Raw genomic sequence first — 10,177 nt, 5'->3', positions numbered from 1 at the left:
TGTCATTTCTGGCAAGTTCCCTCGGACCGGGCCAAGGAGCAGCACGCACCAAGGTATCAGCTACAGGATCCAGATTGAGGTCGGAGTCTTCCATTTTCTGCTTGCCCTTATACGAACCAGGCGGATGAGTGATTGCTCGTGCCGAGGGGCCAGCGTTTGGATTCGGATTGAGGCCAGGGCGTTCCAATTTCCTCCCTCCCGCGGGACCCGGAACTGACCATCCCATCCCAGGAATGAGCTCGGGCTGAGCCCCACCACCTTCTTCACCCACGGGAAGGCAGGCAACAGGGGAGTCATCCCCACTGGGATGCTGCCTATGCTGTTGAGGCTCAATGCCATGCTCCACTGCAATTGTCACGATCAGAGAGGAATTGACATGCGGACAGGGGAGGCGATACCTGAGCATGGGAAGCTCTCTGTGACTGTCACCTTCAATTGGGCTGCTCTCCTTATGCCCTCCCACTTCGTCATTGCTATCCTGGAACCAACAAGGCTGAGAGGTGACTTCTATTGAAGAAGAAGGGGAGTGATGGTCATCTCTCGGCGGAGCGCGACCTTGAATTCCTCCCCTCCGGCTACCCATTCGTAACCTGTCTCGCGGCATACTTAAATGCCTTTCAAAGTCTATGCTGTGAACAGTCACCAGAATTAACGCTACTCCCAGTAGCAATAGCGAATTCCACCACCACTCTCGGTCTCTGGCCTCAGGAGTCCAATACCTTAATGTGCCCGAGCTCCAGGAATTAGCGTCAAGGACCAGATAGCGATTAGCTTCCAGAACCAGGCTTGAGGGCCTGCACCACGAGCAGGCTTCCAGAGCCCACTTCCAAAACCTACCCCCAATTCCTGAATCCGCCTCTCGAGCCTTATGACAGAGCAAATTCGCCTTACGAACCCATTGACCGAGCAAATTCACCTCTCGAACTGCAAGAATTATCAATAATACATTCAGCATATAACTCACAGTCTTCCTCCCACGATGTGTCGCAATCTCACAGTCTTCCGTTTCCCCCCTCGGCTCTACATTCACCTTGCGGCTAGCACAGAGGAGGGTCTCTCCACCAGACGCTCCATACTTCCGCAAACCAGCCATACTCCCCCGCTTAAACCTCTCCATCGCTCGACTGCTCACCTGCCTCCCTCGAGCCGAGAGGACAGGCATTAATGTCGTCTCATCTCCGGCCTTCACCACATTAAAACGCCTTAACGCCTTCACCACGTGGTACCACCTTTGCATGTGGTCTTGACACTCGGCCACGTGATGGCCCGTGTCATTCTTTCCGTTTTTAATCACCCGCATCCGGGGAAGGAGTAAGAAAAATTATGAAGCTCAGAGAAGTAGATTTAAATCAATCAAAGCTTGTTGAATGGCTATAATGTCCATAGAAATAATCTTCCATTGTTTTTCTCTCATGTACAAGATTTACACTTTGATCTGGACTACTGTTTGATACCAAATCATCATCAACTCCAAGCATTGCAAGTGATAGATGAGTTTGAATGTCACAACTCCCAGAGTTTTCTCCAGATTCATCCTCAATCAATTCATCTAATTCCATGGACATTGTCAATTACCTCTTGGTCCAATAAGGTAGGTCATCTCCTTCTCCTCGTAGTAATTTCAAAGTCTGCAATAATAAGTTACAGACAAACAATGAGGAAGAATAAGTTCACGTTCTTACATTAACATTTATCCATTGTTTGAAATTTCACAAAGTCAGTTTAATGCAAAGGTAAGCCACTTTATTTGGGGAAACCAAAGCTTTCAATTCAAATCTTGCAATCCAGATTTCAGCTAGGATAGTGATTCTCAGGAAAGCTATATACTCTCTTGATATTGGAGTGAAAGCAGATATGCTGGCTCTTCTTGCCTATTCAGGGAGGGGTAATTTGCATACTGAAGCTTTGGTTTGAGATATGATGTAATCTCTTTTGCTAATATTCAAAGAATATTATATTTCATTAATGGAAAAATAGATTATTGGCAATTGAGGCTTTGAATATTTTGCCATAATCCACCATCAGCGTTTAGGGCAAACCTGTTTAAGGGTGATGATTTTACAAATTGAACTACTAAACAAATGTTTAGATTACAACCCTAAACACTAGGTCTAAACACCCTTTACTCTATGTCAGAAGGATATCAACTCGATATTTCATGTGCCATTCTTCGTTATGGGAAAAAACAATTCTAGCACTAACTCCTCACAGGAAAGGAAATGTCTTCAAGCAACTAAATTTGACATAAGATCAGAAACTGAAACATATATATGCAACTAATGAGAATAAGAGTAATTACTCTGTTCATTCGAGGTCGAAACTACGCTGCCTGTCTCAGACAACATGCTGCACCAATGACCATTCTCTTCATCTTCCTCATGTCATAAGCATCTTCCAAAATTGGATCTGCAAGTTCTTTTACAGAACCAGCTGCCAGTAATGGCCTTGCCTAAATTTTTAAATTTACAAGAGATTAAGATTCTGAACCAAGACAAAGAAACCAAAAGAATCCAAAATTATCAAATACAAAACAAGCAGCCTTGCCTAAATTTTGAAATTTACAAGAGATTAAGATTCTGAACCAAGACAAAGAAACCAAAAGAATCCAAAATTATCAAATACAAAATAAGCAAGGACACTAGAGCCCTACCCACATAACCAAGCTTTCTTGGCCTTTAGGATTCTTGTCATTGATTGTTTTTCTTCCAGTTATTAGCTCTAGAAGAACTAGTCCAAAGGAATACACGTCCATCTTCTCATTAACCTTGCCATACATGAAATATTCTGGAGCCAGATACCTGAAATATGATAGCAACTAGTTTTATGAAGGCTTGATTATAAATGACATTTATTTTCCTAAGGAAAGAGCTGGTGTAAAGAAAGAAATGGATATTTACCCAAATGTACCTACAACATTACTACCTATTATTGTTTCTCACCCCCTCGAGAATAGATTCACTAATGGATTCCCATAGTCTGAAATAGAATCCAAGGCATCAAAAGGTAAACCTAGGATACCCACTTATTCAAGACATGTTCTCTAGAGACTGTCACTTTGCATTTAAGTAATTTCATTCATCCTCTTATGCAGATCTCAACAAGTTTCCTTCAACCGATCATCTTGGGTACCTGCTTGAGGTACTGGAGAACAACGAAGATGAGCCTAAGCAGGACAATGATGATCAAGAAAGGTAGAGACCCTCATCCACAGTCTGCAGTTCTGTAAAATAAAGAACATGACAAAGATTTTACTTAGAAAACAAGTTGTCAATAATGGGTTCCTGGAAGTAGTTGAATAGAAGCTACTTTGTTTTGTTTTGGTGATTATTATAAAAAGGTAATGATCAGTGAGTTTCTTTCCTTGCAACAGCTATGGACATAACCTTCCAGAGAGTCCATTTTCAAATCTTAATGGATCCAATGGTATTAAAACAGTATTATATACTACAGAGAAAACAATGGGGAACATGCCCACTATTTCCAAAGTTTTAACACAAGCATCATCAACATCTGCTATCGATAAGGAACTTACTTGTTCTATATGCCTGGGTACTTAGAATATTCATTTTTTTTACATTGTTATTTCAATGATTTATCTGTATTCTAACAACAGACAACAAAATCTGAACCTTCCAGAGAGTCCATTTTCAAATCTTAATGGATCCAATGGTATTAAAACACTATTATATACTACAGAGAAAACAATGGGAAACATGCCCACTATTTCCAAAGTTTTAACACAAGCATCATCAACATCTGCTATCGATAAGAAACTTACTTGTTCTATATGCCTGGGTACTTAGAATATTCATTTTTTTTACATTGTTATTTCAATGATTTATCTGTATTCTAACAACAGACAACAAAATCTGAAACTTCTACCCATAAATCTATGTGCAGATGCCGTTGTGGAGCCGAACCAATTAGTGTGTAGCCACTTATTTTGTTTCAAATGTGTGCCAAAGGTAAGATAAACCAAGCACTCATTTGCATTATTAAATCAACTGCTCAGGTATTCCTTGAACCCTGTTTATCCCGCGCACCTGAATTATTATCTGAAAACTGTTAGAAAACAATATGGACTTACTCGTAAATCCAAACAATATTAACAATATATAACTTGTAAAATTTTCAGAACTAACATTTTGATTCAAACACGTACATTTGGTTGTATAACCGCATTACGAAAATGGTCGTCAGTGGGGCGCAAAAGACGACGATGACATCTCGGAAGTTCTCTATCAGCGAAATCTCTGCCAAAGTCTCTGAGGTGATTGTGCATTTTTATACGGTTTTGACAGTCGATCTCCAGAATACACTTGTACTTTAGGTTCTGCAGATTCATCTTTCCTTCCCAACCAGATCCGTCCCATATGCTTATGGCCAGATCTTTATCTTCTTCTATGAAGAAACAGGCAATATCTAAGAATATCTCTCTTTCCTGGGTGTCGCGACTGTCGTAACTAATCCTAAGACGGTTTTGTATTTCGGGGGGAAGTACTAAACCCGATAATTTCAGCAATTGGGCTTCCCAATACTCTAAATCTTGTTTATAAAGATGAGACCCTAGCACTCTGAGAGACAATGGCAATCCATCACACGCATCCAAAAACTTTGCAACCACTTCTTCAAATCCCGCACGGGGTTCAGGCTCCTGAAAGGCATGCATGCAGAAAAGCCTTTGTGACTGTTCTCTGTCGAGGCCTGGCAGCTTGTAAATCAACGAGACTCCGTTGGTTTAAATAAAATCCCTACTGCGAGATGTAAGTAGGATTAAGCTATCGGAAATAAGAATATCTTTAAGAGGTGAAAACAATGCTTTTAACTGCCTGGAATCATTGATATCATCCAAAATTACGAGGGATTTATAACTGTTGGAAGAATCACCACACCTCTATAGAATCCGTAATTTCCACCCTGGGGATCCTAGTTACTGGCTTGTAATGTTTACCAACACCTGCGGGTTTTGGTGTAACGGCAAACCTCCACATGGTATCAGAGCTTGGACCCAGGTTCGATTCCCCCAAGTTGCGTTTGAGGGGGGGTGTTGGAAGAATCACCACACCTCTATAGAATCCGTAATTTCCACCCTGGGGATCCTAGTTACTGGCTTGTAATGTTTACCAACACCTGCGGGTTTTGGTGTAACGGCAAACCTCCACATGGTATCAGAGCTTGGACCCAGGTTCGATTCCCCCAAGTTGCGTTTGAGGCGGGGTTTTGGAAGAATCACCGCACCTCTATAGAATCCGTAATTTCCACCCTGGGGATCCTAGTTACTGGCTTGTAATGTTTACCAACACCTGCGGGTTTTGGTGTAACGGCAAACCTCCACGTGGTATCAGAGCTTGGACCCAAGTTCGATTCCCCCAAGTTGCGTTTGAGGGGGGGTGTTGGAAGAATCACCGCACCTCTATAGAATCTGTAATTTCCACCCTGGGGATCCTAGTTACTAGCTTGTAATGTTTACCAACACCTGCGGGTTTTGGTGTAACGGCAAACCTCCACATGGTATCAGAGCTTGGACCCAGGTTCGATTCCCCCAAGTTGCGTTTGAGGGGGGGTGTTGGAAGAATCACCGCACCTCTATAGAATCCGTAATTTCCACCCTGGGACTAACTGTCAGATCCCCTGAAGTCAAGCCTTGGAGGAGTTTATTTTGCACAGAAATTAAAGAAGTTTCGGCTCTCACATCTTCCAATAAACAAGATCCACGGTAGGCTGACCTGTTGCGGTTAAAGAACTCTAATGCCAAGGTTGTCTTCCCTACACCACCAGAACCCACAATCCCCACAACCTTGGTCTCCCCGCTGGGTCGCTGCTGCAGCATCACTGCTTTCTCAAAATCTTGTAGCTTTTCGTCCAAACCAGTTGGATATTCAGCTACAAACAGTTGAGGCTTTCTAATTTTTTCTTCCACCAATTGAACTACGTTCTCCAGGAGTTTGCCTTCGTCGCTGGTTATTCACAGTAAAACCAAACGTGAGTGCGAAAAACTTCGTTTATCAATACAATCAAACTATTAGGGACACAGAGACTAAAAGTTCTTACCCATAATATGCCTTTAGCTCCAAACCACAAGTGTGAAACCTCAAGCAATGCTTTTTTCCAATCTGCAATTCTTTGTTGTGGGTATCTCCTTTTCTTTTCATGACCTCGCAAGGCTTTACCATAGACTCCATTGTTGCCCGCCGCGCAACCAATAAATCTCAAGATTTGACCCAATAGTCCATGTTGCCTGTCATCTGTCCTGATCCGTAGATCACAAGGATTAACATTATAAAAGATTGGAATAACAGTAAGAATGAACTAAATTACCTTATCGTCTACAAAGGCAGCCCAGAAACGAGCAATGGCTCGGTCATATGGATCTTTGGGAATTCTTGCAAACAGGGTTCGATTTCAGGAGTAGCGCGCTCTTAGCTCTGAGATTCTCTTCTGCGAACTGGTAATCGATACCTAGCAAATGCTATGCGAACCCGCACAATGAAGGGACTGAGTCATACCGAACCGCTTTACCTGCCCCTTTTCTCCCCGTTTTTTTATTTCAGTTTTATTTTAGTTTTCGATCAACGATCGAAATTCGTTCAATCATCTAACACCATTCATCTAAGGGTGAACAATAGGACACGGCGGCGGCTGGGGGAGTCCATTTCAGATGGGTTAGTTTTCGATCAACGATCGAAATTCGTTCAATCGTCTAACACCATCCATCTAAGCGTGAACAATAGAACACGGCGGCGGCTGGGGGAGTCCATTTCAGATGGGAACGCCTTACGGCGTAATGAAAAGTGGAAGCAGTTACATGGTGCAGCGTTACTTGAGATATGTAGAATATATTTTCATGCATATGTGCTGAAATAATCATTGAGATTACCATCATTCTTCAATTTGGAAACTTCTGATCCTCACATGATGTTGGATCCATGGCTTCGGTGCCAACAACCTTCAATGGTGTTCTTTTCACTTGTTTCATTCAAGCCAAAGGTTGCCCTGGTAAGCCCTTCTTTTCCTGCGGATTGTACACACTTTAGATATCCTTATCGTCATCTAATCGTCACCGTGGTTTTAAATGGATGTTTGAATATCACTGTGGATAGGTAGGAAACAAAAACCAAGGTTGAAGTGGCCGAGGAAGAACCTGTTTTCTAAACGCGAGACAAGACCAGGGTAAGCAGAGATGCCTGGATTCCGAAGCCTCACAAGCTTGACTTCTAGATCAAAAACATTATTGTGGCAGGAGGATTAACTGGGTTTGTTGCAGCTGTATACATTTACACAATGCGAGTTGTTGGAAGCACTGATGAATTGCAAGATGCAGTTGAAACTTTTGGGAACAAGAAGACTGAAGTGTATGGAGAAGAATTTTTAAATAAAGGTATGACCTTGCTACACGGGCTAAAAATCTGCAAAGGTGGCAATTCAATGCATGAATTGAGGTGGAAAGACAACGTTCTGATGGGCGTTATACAATGTTGAGTTGATATTAGGGTTTTGGGCCCTAGTTGCGTTAAGGTAGCAAAGTTGGATAAATTGGGTTGGACCAGTGTTATAGGATGGTGCATTTATTTTTTTCTTATACTAAGCTGTATATTAACGTCTACAACAGTTAACGCTCCCATATGTGTAGATGATATATGGTGAATGAAATACAAATTTATATCATTATATAGGCGACATATCATTATTGGCATTGTACTGTAAACGCCACCACCAAGTTAAATGCATCGCAGGTCTTTGAAAGCGTATCACACTATTCTTAGACTGCCACTCTTGACTAATACATCTGTTAATCACTTTTAGAAATGGCGCATATGGTAGCTTCTCTGCAAACGCCACCAATAAATGGAAAATATTAGAGAGATCGAGAATGCTTGTGTGGAATGCATTACTCATCACTTTTCGATTCCAGAATAATCTGCAGAAGTTTTGTTCATCCAAATGCTTCAAGAAGACTTATATATGGTTGAAAGTTTTTTTATGAAGGAGAGGAAAACTAAAGGCAAAAGTGACAGACAACTTATCTTCGAGTCACGTTCAGGACACTTGCATACATTTTCATCTATGGGAGAGAGTAGTGTCAAAGATCCTACTCAATCATATGATGAAGATTCCCCTGTGAGATTGTTTACATGGCCTGATTCAAAGAGGCCACGAATATGTATCTTGGGCGGAGGATTTGAAGGTCTTTATACTGCTTTACGCTTAGAGTCCTTGATGTGGCCTCCTGATAAGAATCCTCGGAACTACTGTTGAACACTTCTATGTTATTTATCAAAGATAAAGTGAAGACCATATGCCCTTGTTATGGTTCAAAAGGCAATGGATTACAGACTTCTGGAAATGTTGGAGTTGTTTATCTTGAAAGTGGAATGAAGGTTGAATATGACTGCCAGGTTATTACTAGCAGTTGGTGCTGAGGAAAAATTGAGTGTCGTGTCAGGTGCCTTAGAGTTTGCTCGACCATTTTCTACTTTGGAAGATGCCATAGTTTCAAAGTGGATTGTGTGGGTGTTGGCGAGAAACTTGTGAAAGAGAGATTGGAGAAACAACTTAGATCCTTGGAGCAGAAAAGGTTTGGAAAGAGAGAATCTCATATTCATGTCATTATGGTTGGATATGGATATCGTGGGGTTGAACTAGCTACAACTATTGCATAAAGATTAGCAGATTGAGGGAAGGTCCAAGTTGTTAATGTAGAATCTTTGGGAAACGATCAACAATCGACCTCTTTTACCTTTCAGGTTTCAAAATTTAGGGGAGATGATGACTCTTGCGAAGAATGATTAGTATGTGCCCCAACCTTCGTAGAGGGCTTAATTCTTGATGGTCGTGTAGGCAATACAACAAGGAAGTTGTCTTACTTGTATCGAGTGCCTACGAATGAACAAAGAGTTAAATTTGGGCTTAGCTGGCTAGAAAAATCTAGCATTGATTGCATTGCAGGTTTGCAAAGTTCCATTACACAATCTTTGGGAAGTTGAACGAACAAAGTTGGGATTAACTGGCTGGAAAAGTATAGCATTGATTCCATTGCACATTTGTGATGTGCCATTACACAATCTTTTGATGAGACTTAATTATATATAATATCGCTTACTTTGGTAATCCCTAAATTTAACATGAACAGACAAGGAGATTTGAAGGGCTCAGTATGAAAAATCATCGATTCTTTCAAGTGGGTGAGGATATATTTTACTTTTTAGAGTCGTGGACCTCAAATCAGCTATCCAGAGCACTTTAGGCACAGTCGATCTTGGAAATTGGATCAATCTAGATGCATTCTGATTACTTGAGGCAACCAGTAACAACGCATCCCTGAGCTTTACATCCGTAGATCACAAGGATTAACATTATAAAAGATTGGAATAACAGTAAGAATGAACTAAATTACATTATCGTCTACAAAGGCAGCCCAGAAATGAGCAATGGCTCGGTCATATGGATCTTTGGGAATTCTTGCGAACAGGGTTCGATTTCAGGAGCAGCTCGCTCTTAGCTCTGAGATTCTCTTCCGCGAACTGGTAATCGATACTTAGCGAATGCTATGCGAACCCGCACAATGAAGGGACTGAGTCCTACCGAACCGCTTTACCTGCCCCTTTTCTCCCCGTTTTTTTATTTCAGTTTTATTTTAGTTTTCGATCAACGATCGAAATTTGTTCAATCGTCTAACACCATCCATCTAAGGGTGAACAATAGGACACGGTGGCGGCTGGGGGAGTCCATTTCAAATGGAAACGCCTTACGGCGTAACAAGAGTCCACAAGAATCCCAATGATGTCTGCAAAACCCTGGTCTTCCTTTTCCTCAAATTGCAGAGATACAAGTAAAATATGCAATAGGAGCTTCTCCCTCAAAAGTCCAACCATGAAAATGAGCAAGAGAAGGCATAATATAGATGATCTAACTCCTTTCCCCACCTCTAGGGGTCGAGCTCAGCTTCCTAGGAGCTGTTTCAACTAATTCTAAACTGAGCACTAGATAATAGGCAGTCAAAACAACTTGCCTCTAAAACTTAGGAAACCTATCCATGCATTAAATATTTACCATTTACATCAAAGAATCTTCTAGAAGTGATGAAGGAGAGTAAAAGCATCTAAATGCCATGAAAATTACATAATAATCCATCATTTACATGCCTCAAAAGTCAACCAAGATGAAAACAGTGTTTCGC

The 10,177-nt window shown here is 41.4% G+C and overlaps 1 pseudogene; it reads left to right on the top strand.

The window, feature by feature from the left end:
* Window positions 1-8,064: 8,064 nt before the first annotated feature.
* LOC149225625 (alternative NAD(P)H-ubiquinone oxidoreductase C1, chloroplastic/mitochondrial pseudogene) lies at window positions 8,065-8,786 on the top strand (annotated as a pseudogene).
* Window positions 8,787-10,177: the final 1,391 nt, after the last annotated feature.

The sequence above is a fragment of the Pinus tabuliformis genome, chromosome J (genome assembly GCF_031772625.1).
Source record: "Pinus tabuliformis cultivar Carrire ecotype Pingquan chromosome J, CPIR1, whole genome shotgun sequence".
NCBI classification, from domain to species: domain Eukaryota; kingdom Viridiplantae; phylum Streptophyta; class Pinopsida; order Pinales; family Pinaceae; genus Pinus; species Pinus tabuliformis.
The sequence above is the reverse complement of the archived record's forward strand: the minus strand, read 5'-3'. Positions and strand labels throughout refer to the sequence as shown.